Raw genomic sequence first — 20,397 nt, 5'->3', positions numbered from 1 at the left:
AGGCATGAACTCTAGTACTTCATAGTTACTTTTGTTTAGTGTTGTACTTTATAGGTTTCAAATCTTTTCTAAGCAATTGTACTTAGAGGGTTCCCAATTTGTGGCCCAAAATCATGATATTCAGTATACTTAGTTAAATCTGGCCATCTATCAAATTTAAGCTCATAGTGTCTTTTTTGTAACCCTTTCACATAATCGTTTACTCTTCTCCATAGAGGCCTTAACTGTCTCATAAGATCTTTCTTGTTCCTTCTTTAATAGTAAGCACCAAGGAGACCTAGATCTAGCAAGTCTCTCAGTAAATGAAAGAGACTAATAGGAAGTTCTTTCTGCTAAGTAGTTTTTCCAACGGTTGCCATCCTTATCATACACACCTGTTAAAGGCTATGGATCTGGGGGAAGTCTTTGGGGTCCTCTAGATAATGGAGGATCCCACCATTTTCTTCTGATAAGCCATTGCCACCTTCCATCTACCAACTTTTTAGGAATTTTATTTAGCTTTTGGTCTAAATATCCCTCTACATCTTTCTTATCTACAGGATATCTATATGAGTCTATTGTATATGCTTTAGGATTAAAGGAAAGTCTCCAGTAGCCATACACTCTTTCTGCTCTGTGCCCACAGCTTCTTATAAATCTCTTACAAACAATTCCTTCTGCGGAAGTGAGGTCATGAAACCCCCAATACTTTTATATTTACTTATTACTTGTCTACTAGCCTCCACAAGAGGGGCTTTCAGGGTAGCATTTAACTCTGGTGAGTTAGTCATATTCTCAGGACACTCATCGGATGTTGGAGTCATCAATACTTCTAAGAAAGAGCCTTGAATAAGGGAACGTTGAGCATGAGTAAGTACAATGAGCAGCAGGAACAGTAAAAGATTAATAGGCACTCCTATACAGTGAAGAAAAGAAAAACAGGAACAGAAACACATCTTTCCCAGGGGCTTGCCAGCCTTTCCAGGAGGTAGGCCTCTTTGAAGCCCCATTCTCTGAGGTAGACTTCGGTGAAGTCCCATTCTCTGAGATAGGTCTCCTTGAAGCCCCATTCTCTAAGGTAGACTTCGGTGAAGTCCCATTCTCTGAGATAGATCTCTTTGAAGCCTCAATCTCTGAGGTAGACTTCGGTGAAGTCCCATTCTCAGAGATAGGCTTCTGTGAAGCTCCATTCTCAGGTCTAAAAGCAGGTTTCCCTTGATAAGCAGACTCCATCGGAGTAGGCATGGCAGATTCAGCTTTAGGAACATGTTTCTCAAAAAGCTAAAGGTGCCTTGTAGATTTAGCAGATGATCAAATCTTGCCTTCTAAGTTAAATGCAGATTTACTTTAGTTTGTTTCTAGATTTTTAATGTGAGGACAAAGTTGCCCCACTCTTTTTGTGATTCAATGACATCTAGGAGGTAACTTCTCATGGAAGTAAAGGTTGGCTAGAATCTGGTCAGATGTCACATCCACATACAAACATTAGACTATCCTAATGAAGTTTTAATGGGTTTGCTGAAAAAGTGTGGTCAAACATAATTTTGACTGTTGTACAGGACTGAGTGTGTTATAAGTACTTCAATTACTCTCTGAAAATACTGTTGGACTTCTTTGTGGTATTTGTCTTTCTTGAAACTTAGTCCTTATTTGATGGTATTTATAGAAATCTTTGTTTTTCTCTAAGGTACGTACAAGTGTAGAAGTGCTGGACCATATTTCTATGTAATTCTCTATTCAGTTCTTTTTAGGACTTTTTGTCCCATCTATGATAGTTTTAGATACCTGAGAGAAATGCACCAAGTTCACATTATTGTCACATTTTTCCTAGGTTTTGTTAGACTTTGGAAGGATTTTTGTTGTTTTGTTTAAAACTATGTCCACACTAACGTGTATAAAATGGTTATTCTATTGTACTTTTGATTGGAATTTTCTCATGACTATTGATACTACTTTTATATTTTAATCTTCACAATAAATTTTTTCAAATGCAAAAAAGAGAGAAACATAGAATAAGTTTTCTAGTACATGTAGGCAGCAGTTGGAGCAGGGAGGGTGAGTAGACATACTAAAGGAGAAGAATATGGTTTGATAAAACTATATTTGTGGGTGTGTCTATATGTGTGTTTGTGTGTTTGTGTGTTGTGTTTATCAATGAAACTTGCTAATAGTGGGTTTCTTCTTTTCATTTGCTCATTTCATCTTTTTTTTTTTGTTTTTGTTTGAGATTCCTGGGGCTAGAACTCAGGGCTTGAAAACTGTTCCTGAATTTCATTATGCTGAAGGCTACCACTCTACCATTTGAACTACAGCACCATTGCTTCTAGGGGTGTTTGGGGGCTGTTGTTGTTTGTTAGGTACTGAGATATCAAACTTAATGTTCCATGCCTGCTAGGCAAGTACTTTATCACTAACCAACATTGCCAGCCCTAACCACACTGTTTTAAGAAAGGAGGCAGGGCTGGGAGTGTGGCTCAGTTGTAGAGTGCTTGCCTTGCATACATGAGGCACTGGGTTCCATTCCCCAGAACATCAGCAGAAAATTCATTGTGACTTATCACCAGTGAAATGCCAGAAAACTAGAAGTGACATTCTGGCTGGAAGTGGTAGCATGCCAGCCTTTAGTGAAAAGCCTAGGGAATATGCCAGGCCCTCCCTGAGTTTAAACCCCACAACTAAAAATTGAAAGAAAAAAGAAACAATCCCAAACAAACAAAAACCTAATTACTTGCTCATTGCTTTTGTTCTTTTATTTTTCTTTGTAGTTGTAACTGAATACTTCCTGTCACTCCATTTTCTACTTTCTTCCTTTCACTTTGAGGGTTTGAACTTTGGACTTGCACATGGAAAGTGGATACTACATACCAACCTATTCTTTCTTCTTTTAACATAAAAAGTCTGCTTATAGGACAGGGAAGGTAGCAAAATGGTACAGTGCTTGCATCGCAGGAATGAGGAGCTGGGTTCTATTCCTCAGGTTCTCATACACAGAAAAAGCCAGAAGTGGTGCTGTGGCTCAAGTGCTACCCTTGAGCAAAAGCAGCTCAGGGCCAGCACCTGACCCTTGAGTTCAAGCCTAAAGACCAGCAAAACAAAAAGTCTGCTCATTTACATTAATCAATGATTCCTCTGGAATTTAAACCACAAACTTACAAGTGACATAAGTTCACTTTTAATAGTATTGTCCTCCTGTCTAGAGAGTTCAGGGACCATACACAGAAGAGACCCGAGGCCTCTGCTCTCATTTATAAACTAGCTGTTGTACAACAGTAAGCATCAACACATACATTTCTGTTATTATTATTTTGAACACAATGGGAAATGTAAGGGTAGATAAAAATAAGTGAAAGAAACCCTTCCTTTTCACCTATTTGTTGTGATAATAACGGATCTATTTTGCTGTGCACTCAAGGCCCACACTTGTCATTGAAGTTCTCTCTGAACTACTTTTCAATACCTTTTCTTCTTAGGACACACACATTCACACACATCCTGAAGAATTTTTACTAGTTCATCTAACAATATTTTACTACTAATTCTTCTAGTCCATAAGCAATTGTATCATCTACATAGGACAAGACTATTACATTAGGCCACTGACTTCTCTGACAGGTCCCTGTGTCAACAGTCAGCCCTGCAGGAGACATGTGTGCACCTTGGCCCATGCTGCAGGTGCCATGTTGTGCTGGTGGTGGACTGATGGGTAGCACAAATCCTGCTCTGGGCTTCTCACTCCTGTCCCAAGGGGCTTGCTAGGTTTGCCTATTGCATGAAGACTTTGGCACTGCCCTCCTCTCCTCAGCTGGCTCCTTACCAAACTTTTCTTTCCTGTACCTTCCATTTTGAGTTCTGGCATAGACCATGAGCCCAACCAACTTCCACCACATCAGATGAAGTCTCCACATCAAACTTTTGGTAACAAACATTTAAGTTAAAATGCACATATAAAGTTTTGCTCAGATCCCATATAAAAGTAAGGCAAAGATGGTTGGCTCTGGATGCTCCAGGTAGTCATCTACTCAAAGTACTGAGACCTGTATAACAGGGACTTCATACAAGGGTGTAAGTGATCCAGAAAAATGAAAGAGAATTTTAAAAGAACTCAATTCATTGAGGGAATAGAAAAAATGTACACTTAATGATAAGCTAATTATGGGAAGAAAAATGACCTAGAGCTGGATAAAGATATAAGTGCTCAAAGTAATGAAAGGTGTCCTTGGGTGGTCCCTGAGGGTCTAGTCAAAATCCTATGGTAACCTTGTTCACTACCCACTGTGCCCAGTATCCCAGCTTCTTTCCCCTTCCAGTCACTCTCAGGTGCATCATTCCAGGTTAACCTGAGGAAGAAACAAGGGCTCTCCTAACATCTTGTTCTCTCATTGGGATCAAGATTGCTTGGGAATTGGAGGTTCTTGGTTAAATACTGACATCTCTGGAGAGCAGACTCTTCAGGGTCCTGACTTTGAATCATATTAACTGCCCCTGCTGATGATATCAGAATTTTCTCTAAAATAAATATGACTTTATTTGTATACTTTATCCAGTAACATTCACTGAATGGCTATTGAAAATAATCTAATTTAGAGTTGAAATCTTCATACAAAGGCAGAACTCTTCTAAAGCCTAATTTTGAAAAGGGCTACAGAATGAACCATGTGGTAGGACCGTTGACATTCTGAAAACTTATGTAACTTAACCCACTCTTAGTGATTGTGTCTAGGGTGAATATGTACCTAAGTCATGGTTCACCACTTCTCTTCTGAGGACATAGCTTTTAGAATGAGCTGAAACTAAATATCCTGTCATTCACCCCTGGGAGTGGCCTTGAAATAAAGTGAAATCAGGAAGGGAAAAACAACAAAAATGCTTAAACACATCTGAAGAGCTCAGATTGAAAAGAGGTTTTCTCCTACATCTATGTGCACACATCACAAGATCACAGTCTTCTCGTTCAAATATATTGGTATTCTGGGACCTTAAATAATCACTACTTGATACTTCTTTTCTCATAATACTGGTTCAAGTATACTGAAATATTTGGCCACATTTTATATGTTGAGATCTCTCTTTGAAGGTCTCATTCCGCACTTTACAGACATGGACCACATTGTCCTGCATAGTATCTTGAACCTCTACAAGGACTTAAGAACTAGTCAGAAACATAAATATATGTGCATGTGGATTCACTTGACAAAAGAAACCAAAATATTCGTACAATCTATCATTACCCTGGCTTATAAGACATTTCAATATCAACTTCAATTGAGGACAATGGGAGACTTTAGGCTTAAACAAGAATGATAACTTTTATGCAGGAGGGTCAAAAACCCATTTACAAAATATCTTCCCTTGCCTTGGAGTTCTTTCTACTCAGGGCCTGGGTACTGTCCCTGAGCTTTGGTATTAAAGGAACAAAAGTGTTGACAGTCTATCAACTTCATTCACAGCACTACTTGTGGGAAATTTGATGATAATTGGCCACAACACTTTTACAGCAATTCCTACCTAGTTTGCCTTTCAATTGTGATCTTTAACCCTCATACTCTTGAGCAAGTAAGAATCCCGATGTGAAGCACCAGTGCCCTGTTAGATCAGGAGATCTTAATTACTTGATCCAAACAGGACTCATGGTGTCCACATAACAGGATATAAAATTCATAACATCATATAGCCATATGCAAAGGTCCTTTTGCAATCACTTGGTAAAGGACTGTTTACCTATCATTGGCTAAACCACACCCAAATTCTTCTAATAAATATTTGGAAGAATGTATTGGTTTTCGTATCTTATTATTGGTCCTCAGGTTGAATTCAGGGGCAAAAATTTGTGTGGCTTCCTTTACCTTCTATACAAGATGACCTTTTGTATCACTGATTTTTCACCTTAGGGTCTTGCTTCTCTGCCTGGGCCTTTCAACACACTAATTTTATAATTACATATCACAAGTAGCAAAAAAGATAGGCACATATAACCAGAGCCATGCTTTTATTGGCTAAGATACCATTTTCATGGAGCTTTTTCATAGGATGGCTTACAAAACTATCTAATTTCAGCTTCCTGAGTAGTTAGGATTTCACACATGAGGGAGTGTAATGGCACATTTTTAATTGCTTTTCTGAAATTAAAAGAGAAAAGGGTACTTTACCAATTCTGTGAACATTAAGTCCCTTTAATTCTGAATTCAAGCAAAATGTTCGCCAAATGATAATAACAAAAATAATTCAAAACATTAATAAAATATGTGATCATCAGGCATACTTTTAATGAATGTGGTATGTTGGTTCATAATTTGAGGTATATAACAGGCCTAGGTAGGACTCCAGTCTGTGAACCATCCCTTCTCAGAAAGCATACAGTTTGTAAACATGGGAGAATGAGAGATTTCCAATGGATAGTGTGTGTGTGTGTGTGTGTGTGTGTGTGTGTGTGTGTGTGTGTGTGCGCGTGTGTGTGTGTGTGTGCGCATGTGTGTGTGTGTGTGTGTGCGCATGTGTGTGTGTGTGTGTGGTACAAATACGAAGGCCAAGGGCACAGGTGCCTTCCAATGCCATTTTTTTTTTACTAGGCCTCTGTAGATAAGCAGAAGGGTTGGGCTTGGAAGGTCGCTCAGTGTTAGAGCACTTGCCATGCATGCATGAGGTCCTGGGTTGGATTCCCCAGCACCACATAAGCAAAAAGAAAGAAAATCAGGAAGTGGCACTGTGGCTCAAGTGGTAGAGTGCTAGCCTTGAGATGAAGAGCTGAAGGACATCACCCAGGCCCAGAGTTCAGACCACAAGACCAGACCTCACACCCCAAAAAAGAAGAAGGGTGAACAGTGTGATGGAAGGGGTTAAGCAAGCAACTAGCTAAATCTTGCAATGTGAACTCCACTGTCCTTATCTTGTAAATGGAATCATAGGCAGGATTTAAGGATATCTTTTATTATTGTGAAAATACTGTAAAGAAGAGTTATTATTTTTGAACACTTGAAATAAATACTGAAATTCTTGAAGCCACAGGAAGCCTGAGCTGAAGCACTGAAGGAAACCTCCTGTTCACAGAGAGAGATTTCATCAGAACAGCCCACTGGGCTCATGCTTTGATTCCTAGCTTTTATGGAGGCCAAGATGAGAGAATCTCCTTTGAAGCCAACTCTGCCTGGCTTCAACTCAGTTCCTGAGTTCAAAACTGAGTTCATATTGGCACAGAAACATTCCTTCATGAATGTGTGAAAGTAGTGCTCTTCATGTAACCAAACAGCTCTGGACATATCTAGAATGACTGGCTTATACAGGATCAGGAGCCTTGGTCTTGGTTTATTAATTAAGCACTTTCTGATGTAACAGAAATTTCTTCTAAATGCCTCCAGGATATCTTTAATTACATAACTATACAGTGGCATCTATCTTGGCTCTAGAAATTCTATTGTTAGATCAACCTTTATGTTTCCGTAAAAGAAGACAGTATATTTGTTGGAAGCCACATTATGGTAGATGGAATACTGGAGTCTATTTCACAGCTAGCAGTCTGCAAGCAGCCTGTTGTAACAAAGACTTGCAGTCCAAAAATACACTTAGACAGCTTGGAAATAGGACAGAAGGGGGGGGGGAGAATAAAAACAGCAATGAGAAACCAATCAGCACCAAGAGAGTGCTGAATTGGGACACTATGATGACCAGAGACAAGCCAGGAGACAGCACACAGGACATGATTACAGAGACATGTGGCATGGCATCTGGTGCCACTGCTGGGACAGCCCAAGTAGGGCCTAAGCAGGAGGCAGGTCTACAGGAAATTCCCAGTCCCAGGCACTGCACTATCAGTTTGAGTAACATATCAGTCAAAAGCCCATGCCTGCTTGCAGGGATCCAGCCACACCCATCAGATGGGAGGCAAGTGATGGATGGGGCATTTCCTTCCCCCTGCATGAAAAAAAGATGCCAGACCCCACCATCCACCCTGTGGCCAATAGCGCACCAGCCACACCTGACCTCCTTACTTAATATTACTGTATTATTAAATCAATTTATAAAATGTTACATCCTCTTTATCATTTGGTAAACATTCAAAATTTTGCTCTTTTAAAAGCCATTTTTCTTGAGGCCCACCTCTGAAAGAATAATTCTCACATTCACCAAAAATTACTTTCCTCTCTTGAATAGTTTATTTCTTCCTTCTTCCTCACTCCTTCCCTTCCTCTTTCCCTCTCTCACTTCCCTCCTCCTTCCTTCCTTCCTTCCTCTCAGGGCCTAGAAGTGATGCTGTAGCTCAAATGGCAGAGGGTTTTATTTTTTTGTTAACTTCAATTTTTGTGAGAGATTGATCAATATCTTTGTGTGCTTGATTATTTCCCCTAATGTCATATCTACTTTGGCTTTTTTTTTTTAATTTTATTTTATTGGTGAACATACTGTACAGAGGGGTTACAATTACATGGGCAGGATAATGCGTACATTTCTTACCAAGCATTGCAGCCTCCTCCTTTTGTTTACCCTTCACGTCCCTTCCCAGCCACCCCCTCCCCCCCAATCCCAATCTTTCTCTTTCCCCCCCAATCCTCCCCCCCCACACACCGACATTGTAAAGCTCGTTTTGGACATGACAACTGGTACTTCTCATTGTTGCAACAGGTCCACCTGTATCCTTAAACAACTGGTTTTCCCCCATCTCCTCCTCAAGTTATACTGACATCAAATATAGTGAAAGCAGGGGTTATACTGTGGGGGAGGGACATACAAAGCAACAAAGAGATAATCTTATAAATGCGTTAGAAACACATGCATGAAAGAAAAAAACATTAAAATACATATCTAAGGGTTCATTTTCCTGACATCACATTATCTGACCTTTTCCGCTTGATCTACTTTGGCTTTCTATGAGATAACACAGGTGCGACACATCTTCCACAATGGTGTTTTATTATAGCTCACTCAGCAGAACAACAAAATGGGCTAACAGTGAATCAATCACAAGTTGTTCATCATCAGTGATTAATTAAAGAAGAGTGCAAGAACTGAAGACACTTTGGGGTTCTCGCCCAAGAAAAAATGCAGAGATTCTAATCTTTATTAATCCATCATATTTTTAATATATATTTTATTGTAAAGATACTGTATCAATTGGTTATACCATTATATGAGTTAGGTCATTAATATATTTTCTATCGAGCATTGTTACCCCTCCAAGAAAGACTTTACTATTGTTATGACTTTTTCTAGAAAATTTTCCATTTTTCTACATATGATTTTTCTCCTCTTTGTGTGTGAGGGTGTGTGTGTGTGTGTGTGTGTGTGTGTGTGTGTGCGCGTGTGTGCGTGTGTTTTGTGTGTTCTGTGATGAACCCTGAGCTGTGTCTTGTAGTTGGAGGACTCCCCATCTGCTATATCATGAGGTCTCTATCCTTTATTGGTTCTGTATTGCAATTTCAATTTTCTTACAGATCAAAGACTTTCCCATTTGGTACAATCCTAAGTTATTTCATTTGTGTGAATCAACTTATGTGTGTTAAGCTGTGACCTCCAGGTCTTTCCACATTGTTCACACTTATAAGGTTTCTCTCCTTGTGTTCTATGATGGATGTTAAGATGTGCCTTCTAGGTGAAAGAATTTCCATGCCTGCTACATACATAACATTTCTCTCTGGTGGGTTTTTTTCTGATGGACAGAAAGGTGTATGTTCTGGATGAAAGACTTTCCACATAGGTTACATTCATAAAATTTCTCTCCTGTGTGTGCTCTCTGGTGGATAGTAAGTTGTAGCTTCTGGCTGAAAATCTTTCCGCAAATACGACATTTATAAGGTTTCTTTCCTGTGTGTTTTCTGATGGACAGTGAGGTTTGACTTCCAACAATAGGACTTTCCAAACAAGTTACATTCATAAGGTTTCTCTCTAGTATGTGTTCTCTGGTGGCGAGTAAGCACTGATTTCTGGGTGAAAGACTTTCCACACATCTTACATCCATAAGGTTTCTCTCCTGTGTGTGTTCTCTGGTGCAGAGGAAGATATTCCTTGCAGGCGAAAGACTTTCCACAAATGTTACATTCAAAAGGTTTCTCTTTTGTGTGTGATCTCTGGTGGCGAGTAAGCTTTGATTTCTCAGTGAAAAACTTTTGACACATGTTACATTCATAAGGTTTCTCTCTTGTGTGTGTTCTTTGATGGAGAGTAAGCTTTGATTTCTGGGTGAAAGACTTTCCACACTTGTTACATTCATAAGGTTTCTCTCCTGTGTGTGTTCTCTGGTGTCTAGTAAGATATGCCTTGCATATGAAAGATTTTCCACAAATGTTACATTGAAAAGGTTTCTCTTTTGTGTGTGTTCTCTGGTGGACAGTAAGCTTTGATTTCTGGGTGAAAGACTTTCCACACATGTTACATTCATAAGGTTTCTCTCCTGTGTGTGTCCTCTGAGGGACAACAGGGTGTTTCTTCTCAGTGAAAGACTTTTCACACTGTTTACATTCGTCAACTACAGAAGACACATGAGGACTATATGGTGCACACATCTTACCAGGTTCATTGAAAATACCCATGCTCTGACAGCTAGTGACTTTTTCTATCCTCATTCCTAAGGAGTTCCCATTATTCTTAATCAGTTCTGACTTCTGTATGGAGCTCAAATGAAAACTTCTTATAAGTCTCACTTTTTCCTCCCCATGGTTACTATTCATGACTGCTACTTCAGAGAGATACTTGGGACTTTCCTGGCAGGTGCTAATCACATCCTCCATTTCTGGGACATCTAAAATAAATAATAGAAAAATAGACAAAAGCATAAATGAGATCCATAAATTCCTTAATGTAAAGATATTTCCTCACATTCTGTTACAATATTTTCAAATATCAAAGCATTGCTTTATGCAGAATATATATATTTCTCTGCAATGTAGTAATTGAGAAAGTAGTACTGACATTTTACAATGGAAAATAATGTTTTTCAGTATTTCAGATTTTGATATTTTTCTCAAGGAAATATTTACTCAAATTATTCATCTCCGTACTCTTAATGCTTCCATTCTGAATCTCCCTCTATGCCCAGCACCACTGATATGAAATTATTCTGATCCTATTTTCCTCCTTCCTGCTAAATACTAGTTTAAAATGAGATCTCCTTACTACATTTCTTATTGTCTGTTTCTCTTTATGAATGACTTATCTACAGACAAATAGAAGTGCTAACATTAACTACACTGGAACATCAAATTCAGTTTGTCTCCATGAGAATTCTGGATTGACAATTCCTTGAGACAAAGGATCACCTAGTTCTCTTCCATACATGACTCAGGGCACTAGGAATACTATTGCTCTGTACAGCTCAAAAAAAACAGACCCACTGGGCTCTGGACCCAACATCACTATTCAAGATGCTTTAACTCACCTGTGAAATTCTCTTCTGAGCCTTCTCTGATCCATGGTTCTGCACCTTGCTCCAGCTTCACAAGCAATATAGGTTTAGGAACACAGTGCCCTGTGAATAAGAATAATGGAGAACTATTGCTCTTGCTGGGTCATCATTAATGTAATGTTGCAGACATCCTGTTCACTGGGTTGCTCCTAAATCTGGTTTCTCAATTGTTTTATTTTTGGGGGGTGGGATCGGTTGTGGGGCCTGAACTCTGAGCCTGGGAGCTGTATCACACCTCCTAAGCTCAAGGCTAGCACTCTACCACTTGAGCCACAATGCCAAATCTGGCTTTTTTTCTGCTTTTTTGGTGCTGAGGAATCGAACACAGGGCCGCAAGCATGCAAGGCAAGGGCTCTACCACTGAGCCACCTTCCCAGTGCATGGTTTCTCAATTCTTAACATCTCCATGGTGTACTTTCCCCCAACTTTGGGTTTATTTTCCCAATGTGTGGCTTGGACTCAGCTCTTTTGCCCAAATCTAGCATTCTACTAGTTTGTGTCTTGGCTACATTTCTAGTTTTTGAAACGTTAATTGGAGATAAGAGTCTCATGTTCATTTTTCTACAGTTGCTGGCTTTAAAACAAAATCCTCAGATTTCAGCCTAGAGAGTATCTAGGATTCCAAGCTTGAAGCAATTCAGCCTATGTTAGGTTTGGCTTACAAATACACACTTTCACACTTTCACCTACTGATTTCCCGATCATACTGACAGTAGTAATGTATATTCTATCTAGAGTGTAGATCCACCTATAATAATCACCCCAAGTCTGGAAAGTCAGTCTCCTATTAGTGGATTATAGTTTAGAACTTTTGTCCAACTACTGATTAGAAATCTTAAAGACTGAGAATAAAATTAGCTCTTGAGTTACACATAATGAAGTTGAAGTTTCCCTTAGAAAGAAATGACACATCCCATGGACTGGAATCTTTTTTTTTTTTTTAAACAAAATGTAATGGTCCAAAGGCTTACACTTCTAACTCTACATTTAGGAGGTAAGATCAGAAGAGGCAGGCTTGAAACCAACCTGGGATGGAAATTCAGACTATACCCCCCAAAAAAGCCAAAATGGTGTTGTGGCTGAAGCAGTAGTGTGAAAGGCAAACAATATCAAGCTTCCAGACATGACTCTGGCTGGCTTTTATGCTAGCAGTTTTTTACCTGGGAATGGACTGGAATATTATACCTAAATAACATAAACAGTCAAATGTCTACTAAAATAAAAGCACTTGTTCTTCCAAATAAAAGTGACCATTGCTCACCCAAGGACATTAGGTTGCTATAGATCTCCAGCATTACTTCTCTATAAAGGTTCCTCTGTCCAGGATCCAGATCCTGCCACTCCTTCAAGGTGAAGTACACAGCCACATCATCAAATGACATCAGCTTCTGTAATGGCACATTTCCATCAAGAAATTAGACCAGAGTCATGAGAATTCCAATCTGGAATTCCATTACGCTGCAGGTATGCTTTTATCTTACATAAAATGTTTGCACCTGGCTGTGTTATCTTTTAACTGGGAAAATTAAATAGCAAATTAGAAATATTTGACAATACATAAACCTGGCCATTAAAATACACAGATTTGCAGGGCACCTGGTGGCTGATGCCTGTAATCCTAGCTATTGAGGAGGCTGAGGTCTGAGGATCAAGGTTCATAGCCAGCCCAGGCAGGAAAGTCCATGAGACACTTATCTCCAATAAACCACCAGAAAACTGAAAGTAGCACTGTGACTCAAGTGGTAGAGCACTCACCTTGACCTGAAGAACTGAGGGACACCAACCAGGCCTAGAATTCAAGCCTCAAGAACAATAAAAAGTTACAGATTCCCTAATGCATGCAAACACATTTCTGCTGCTAGCAATAGAGACAAGATAAAAACTCTAAGGAGACAATAATCTGGCATGATGACATTAAGTCTAAGGTGGTCTCTAAAAAATTATATTATTATTTTTGATAAAATTTTAGTACATATCTGCATAAAAATTAATTAAACAAATATTTTTCTGCATTTACATATACTGCTTCACCATAAATCCTATTTAGACCTTCTATTAACAAGTACTCTCATAAGCAAGCAGAACACATTCAGGATATCACATGGGATACAGAACATGCAACATTACTAGATCAAGGAAAAGCAGTGTCCACATGAATATTTAAAAACAGTAACAGTACTCCAGAAAGTAGCTAATGATTTATTGAACCCTTATAAGACTTGATTTAGTTCCCACATAAAAATATCCTAGGTTCAGCATGATTGGTTTAAATGCTACATATTGAAATGTGGTCATAGATTCCCTGATATTTCCTTCCTATGTAAAAAAGAACTGCTATCATGACGTTTTGTAAACTTTCCCTACATTCTACAATACAAAATATAGGTGGGAGGAGAATAAAATGTTCCTTCAGAAGATTTTCATTTTAATAGATCTTCATGGAAGGTGGAGGCAAATTAATATAGGCTCAAGGAACACTCAAGATGACAAAAATGATAAATATGACCAAATGCTCAAATGTGTTACATATTTCTTAGTTATTTCTCCAGTAGATCCCTAAGGATACATTTCCCCTTGTGTTAGTTAATAGCGAAATTCCTCAGAGAACAAATTCAATTCCTGAGCAAACATGTGGGAATTTGCAACAAATGATATTTCTAATAGAGAAAACTTCCTCACTGTATTTTTTTTTTATCAAAACTACCTATCTTATACGGGCAGTGAGTGAAATATTTAAAAGTAGTGATATGGAAAAACAAAACTGAGTACCACGATAAATGAAGTTAGACCAAAGATAACAGAATCAGGTGAAGTCAAATTTTCTTGTAGTTTATCAATTGGGGGAAGGACGTACTTTTCTGTATGGAACTCTGAAGTTGAGCTGAAGGGAGAAAAGTTTTGAAAGGTTGGAATTCCAGCCTGACAGAATTGAGAGCACTGAGAGCTGGCTGCAGAAGGGTTAAAAGAGAATTCTGGAGAGGGTTAAGAGACTGGAGTGCAGACCTTTTCCTTACTGTTGGAAAGATAGCATCTGAAACTGAGCTGCTTTTCACCTTGAAGGCTAGGTAAGGTGAACTTCATCTCTGCATTTTCTCTGGGTAGCAGTCTTCTGTCTCAGGAGAATAAGAAAACATGTTTTCCTCACAACCTGTTGTTGCTCAGATTGTAATATTAATATAGATACTTCAATTTTGCATGTTATCAATGGTAATCTTCCCTGTGTGAACTCAAGGTACTATGCTAGCTTGCTGACAACCAAAGACCAAGTGCCAGAGAGGCTTCAGAACCCTGGTTTCCCCTAAGTCTATCTGTTTATGTTTTTGTGTTTCTCTAATTTTCTTTGTTTCTGGAATCCTGTAGAACTCTCTAGGCAACAATTTTCCCATATAGTTGGTAAGAAAAATGCCAATCCTAAGAGCCATGTCAGCAAACTAAAAATAATCACTAAGAAAAACTAGTTTCCAGATAGATCATTGAAGAAATGAAAAAACTGAGAGACATATGGAGGAAAGAGAGAATCAAAAAAGTAAGAAAAAATTATTCAAAGATAGATACAAAGAGAGAGAAAGAGAAAAATAACCAACACAAGTGAATAGAAAACCAAAAGTAGAGAGAGATTATAGAGGAAAGAAATCTTGTGAGGATACTTTAGAAAACAAACAAGATTTTGTAAAAAGACCATAAAGTTTAGCAACAAATATAGCCTCAGCTTCAAGTAAGACCAAGACCATGAAGTAGTCCAAGAATTATATATGGAGAGTAATTTAATTACATCTAGGTTAATCATTCCTTAAGAACACATGAAGGTGCATATGACCACATTATTTCAGCAATTCCAGGAAAATTTCATTGAGATAGTTTAATGTTACTGGTTGCAATCTACCCTTCACCTTCCATGAGATGTATCCTGCTCGGTGTCACTACATCACATAACAGGTATGACTACATGTTATGACAAGATGAAACCTAGACATTCTGAAGCCAATCTGAATTCAACTTAGAAAGAATATAACCATTTAATCTGCTAAACCTAGAAGTAATCTTTATCTCCTAATCTACATGCCAAATTTTTCTGATTTATGAATACATTCCTGAGGCTGAATCTGTGTGGTTGGTATTGTTTGTTCTTCTTGGAAATCTTTACGTTCATATAATGGAATGGAAAACAAATGAGAAATTAAAAAAAAAAAAAACTCACCAGAGATCCATTCATTCTGTCTTGCTGCTGACAATGAACAGAAGACTCTGGAAGCATGGCTGGGATATAAGGCAAATGACATATTCAGAAATGAATCTGTGAGATTTGGGGTCCAGAATTTTCTCTTGCAAACATGATACATGGATTGCAAAACCATAAAGCTGTCTTAGAAGAATCTTTAATGTCTCAGGCAGGGCATTAAAGTCTCCAGTAAACCCAATCCAGTCCATTTCCTGGTAGATAGATATTATTAAACCAACTAATTTCTATGTTTCTGTACACATTAAATTCGAAAAAAAGGAATGTTCCCACAAATATTATTGAATACTTGAAAGCAAAAACATCACATTTCCCCATGTACAACTGTCTCTAGAAACAGTGTCGAATACAAACACGTGTGAACTCAAGCCTGGAGATTAAAAACTCAAGAGAGCTGGGCGCAGGGCTCCTGGCTCCCACCTATGGAAGGCCAAACTGTACTTCAGTGCACTTCCAGCAGCAAGGCAAAGGAATAGAATCCGGAAGAGGCAGATTTAAAACGCCAGTGGTGGGCGGGGAGACACATGCGCAAAAGCATCTTCTGCCCCACCTCCACCCTCCAAAAAACAAAAACAACCCAGGACTTTCTGTAGGGAGCCAGGGTAAATGCCATTACAAGATGGCGCCCACTCCCTTGCAGCTTTGAGGTAACCACTCCATTTCAGGCGGTGCTTGGTGGGACGGTGGGTGCTGGGCTTTGCGCATGCGTGAGCCACGTAGAGTCCCCAGCCAATCCAGTGGCACCTGGTGATGGTGAAAGGCAGATGACCAATGATAGAAAGACCCGTGTTCCTATTCCCTATATAAGCGGCCATGTTTTGGGTGCACGCTCTCTCGCGCTCAAGCTCTCCCATCAACTAAAAGGCTCTCTAATAAAGCGTGATCTGAGAAGACTCCTGGTGTGGTGTTCGTTCTTCCTCGCTGGTCCAGAAGGCGCGCGCCGCAACTTTCAAAGAAAATATCCTCCAAGGAGACTACAATTCCCACAATGCTCGGTGCCACCCTGCTACATACCTGGGAACCAGTGTGATCTTGTGCATTGTGACTTTTCTCTGCCTTCTGTGGAAGTTAAGCTCAGTTTCTTCTTGAAAACCACTGTTTCCTCTTGAAATACATAAGACCAACCAGAAAATGGATATATATGGAGAGAACTGGATACATTGGATTTTTCATTCTTAGTTCTAATAATGAACTTGAGGTTATGAGAGTGCGTTGCTTATACCTTTCTGTTTATTCAATGCCTGCCTTCTGCTGAATGTAAATTATATCTCTGTTTTGTCTTACTTTTTTTTAATATATCCCCTCTTACTTTACAAAGATGTTGCCAAGCGCCGGTGGCTCACGGTTCAAAGCCAGCCTGGGCAGGAGAGACCATGAGACTCCTATCTCCAATAAACCACTAGAAAACCGGAAGTGGTGCTGTAGCTCAAGTGGGAGAGTGCTCACGTTGAGCTGAAGAGCTGAGGGACAAGCACCCAGGGCAAGAGTTCAAGCCCCACAACCGACAAAAAACAAAACAAAACAAAACAAAACAAAAATATTCCCAACCACTAAACTTATACCTGTGTCATTTCCCATTGCTGTAATGAAAACACTGGCATAAAATAGTGAGATTGTGAGGTAAATATGCAGTATAATACTTCTGGTAATTTGGATTTCACAAAATCTATCAATTAATTTTCCAGAAACTTCCCAATTCTATCTATTAAATCAAATGAGTTTTTGTTTTTTTCTAAATTTTGCATTTCATTTAAGGATTTTATGTTTTGTTTTGTTGTTGGTCCTATGGCTTGAACTCAGAGCTTGGGCACTGTCTGTGAGCATTTGCTGTACTCTATGTGCATTTCCTTTAAAACTTTGTTGAAGTAACTAGTGAAAAGTTTCCTAACAGGGATTCTTATGAACATGGCACATCACCTCCATTTCCCTTCAAAGAGATAGTGGTTTAGGGTGTCAGGAATGAATGCAGGAGGGATAAAAGAGTGAAGTTTAGGCCAGGCTATGTTGATGTGAAGCTTAATCACTTGCAAACCAGTCTGCTTTTGTCTTTTCATTTTGCATGTGAAAATCTCTTTAGAATTATTACCTCTTCTCTGATCCTAACAGTTCCTCTCAGTAGCTTTAGGTTACATATCTAAGGGACCTCAGACTTGTCTTCTCAGACCTTATCCACTAAACTGTGCAATAAATCTTTTGTCTTCTGCCACAATGCCATCAGAGCACAAGCAAGGCTCTGAGAGCCAATGGGATGATAATTAAGGAGACAGAGAGATGGCTGATGACACAGTTCTGCTATATTTCTCAAATGCTTGCGTAATATTGGTCTAGACCCACTGTGCCCAAAAGTGCAAACAGCACACATCTTTCCTCATTCTATTTCAATACATCTTTTCCACCCAAGCCTCCTGTCAATTAAAGCCCCAGGCCAAAAAGCTAGAACACACACTTCCTCAAACCAATAAAGGGCAAGGACTTGCAGCCCTGAGGGTGGGAGTCAATGGCCCTGAAGCCTTTGCTCACATTTTGTCTTCTCCTGGCAGGCACTGCAGGGTCTACAACAGTCTCCCTCTCTCTTATCAGAGAACCTACCCTTGTCTCTTAGATGTTTATTGTGATTTTTTTGTAATCCCTTCCATAAAAAATAATTGGGAAAGACTGGATTGGAAACTTTCACGTTTGATTTTAGTGTATGGGTTCTCCATGTCTCTATTGTGGACCAGAACTATTCCTCATGAAAATGGGAATCAAAGAGCATATTTGAATGTATAGACTTCAACTTAAAAGCACCTCTAACAATATAAACAAAAAATAATTTCATTCTTTAAAACTAAATTCCTGGGAAGTGGCACTGTGGCTCAAGTGGTAGAGTGCTCACCTTGAGCTGAAGAGCTGAGAGACAAGTGCTCAGGCCCAGAGTTCTAGCCCCACAACCAAAAAAAAAAAAAAATTCCTCCCTAAAACTAAATTCCAGTGAGACAAAGAGATAAAACTGGGGTGCTTCCAAGAGTACCTATGAAATGTAGTTTTCTTTTCTTTTCTTTTTCTGTTAGTCATGGGGCCTGAAGTCTGGGCCTAGGTACTGTTCCTCGGCTCTTCAGCTCAAGGCTAGTGCTCTACCACTTAAGCCACAGTGCCACTTCTGGCTTATTCTGCTTATGTGGTGCTGAAGAATGGAACACAGGGCCTCATGCATGCAAGGCAAGCACTCTACCACTGAAACACCTTCCCATCCCTGAAATATGGTTGTCATTGTTCAAGCATACATTTGTGATGAATTTCTTTATTCTTTTATCCTTTTGTTTTGTTTTGTTTTGGGTCATACCACTTAAACTGTGAGCCTAGGAACCATCCCTTAGCCCCTCAGCTCAAGTCAAGGGCTCTACATTGTGAGCTAAAGCACCAATTCTGGTTTTCTGGTTTTTATTGGAGATAAGTGTCTCACAGACATTGCTGCCCTGGCTGACTTTGGATGCAATCCTCAGGTTTCAGCCTTTTGAAGAGCTAGAATTAAAGACATGAGGTACCAGCACCTAGCTTGCATTTCTTTTCTTTTATGTCCCAGCCTTGGGGCTTGAACTCAGTGCCTGGACACTGTCCCTAAAGTTTTGCTCAAAACTAGCACCCTACTCCTGGAGCCACAATTTCACATTTGGCTTTTTCTATGTATGTGGTACTGAGGACTTGAAGCAGGGCTTTAGGCAGGTTAAGTAAGTACTCTACCACTGTTTCAGGACAGCCACAACACCAACAGTGCTCTGGAAGGACAATGGGATGATAATGGAACAGACTGAGAGAAGGCCAATGATGAATCTCTCTTTATTCCAGCAATAACCTTAGCTATAGGCACTTTCTAGATCTGTCCAGTGCTTGCATCACATTTTTGAAGGACTCACTGTGCCAACAAGTGCAGATCATATGCATCCTTCCTCATTCTATTTCAACCAAAAACAATTCAAAAATAATGTACTAAGTAAATTCTATTTAAACTAGTATAATAAACATTATACTTAGAAATAAATGTTTCAAATATATAACCAAGAACAATGACAACTATGGGACACAGCTAGACCAGGAAGACCCCATTTTTACCTGATCCTTATGTCTTGCTTCTCAGTAACTTACGTTTAACTTTTACAGAAAGAAAGCATTATTTTTACTTCATATTTTATAGGTGTTCCAATGTTGCCGTCTATTCATCCAAAAGTGCCTCACAATCTCCATTTTCATGAGGAAAAGTTCAGGTCCACTAAAAGAGGGATGGAAAACCCTTACACTGGAGGAATGAATATCAGGCATGAAAATTTCCTACACAATCCTTCCAAATCATGATGTGTGGAAAGGATCATCAACAATCACAACAACCCCTTAAGAGACAAGCTTAGAATGTCTGATATGAGGGAGGGAGGCAAAAGATTTATTCCATAGTGTAATGGATATAGTCTGGGAAGACAAGTCTGAGGACCCCTAGATATGTGGCCTAGACATACTGACAGGAGCTTCTAGGTTTCGAGAAGAGGTAGAAAATCAAAACAAAATAGGATATGCAAAACAGAAAAGTAAAAACAGACTGGTTTGGAGCAAGTAATCAAGCTTCACATGAACCTGAACCTGCCCTGAACTCTACCTCCTCCCACATTCATCCTGATCTACCTAAACAACCATTTTTTTGAAGAGTCTTGGAGGAGGAGTACCATTTTCTAAGAAACCCGTGAGAGGAAAATTTTCACTAATCCCCTGAATCAATTAATAAAAGAAAGGCAAGTACAGCATAGTAAATTCTCACAGACAGTGC

General features: G+C 39.2%; 1 pseudogene; it reads right to left on the bottom strand.

The window, feature by feature from the left end:
* Positions 1 to 5,237: 5,237 nt before the first annotated feature.
* On the bottom strand, positions 5,238 to 12,750 carry LOC138824947 (zinc finger protein 717-like; annotated as a pseudogene).
* Between the last annotated feature and the right edge of the window lie 7,647 nt (positions 12,751 to 20,397).

The sequence above is a fragment of the Dipodomys merriami genome, unplaced genomic scaffold (assembly GCF_024711535.1).
Source record: "Dipodomys merriami isolate MVZ:Mamm:240054 unplaced genomic scaffold, mDipMer1.0.p SCAF_130, whole genome shotgun sequence".
NCBI classification, from domain to species: Eukaryota; Metazoa; Chordata; class Mammalia; order Rodentia; family Heteromyidae; genus Dipodomys; species Dipodomys merriami.
The sequence above is the reverse complement of the archived record's forward strand: the minus strand, read 5'-3'. Positions and strand labels throughout refer to the sequence as shown.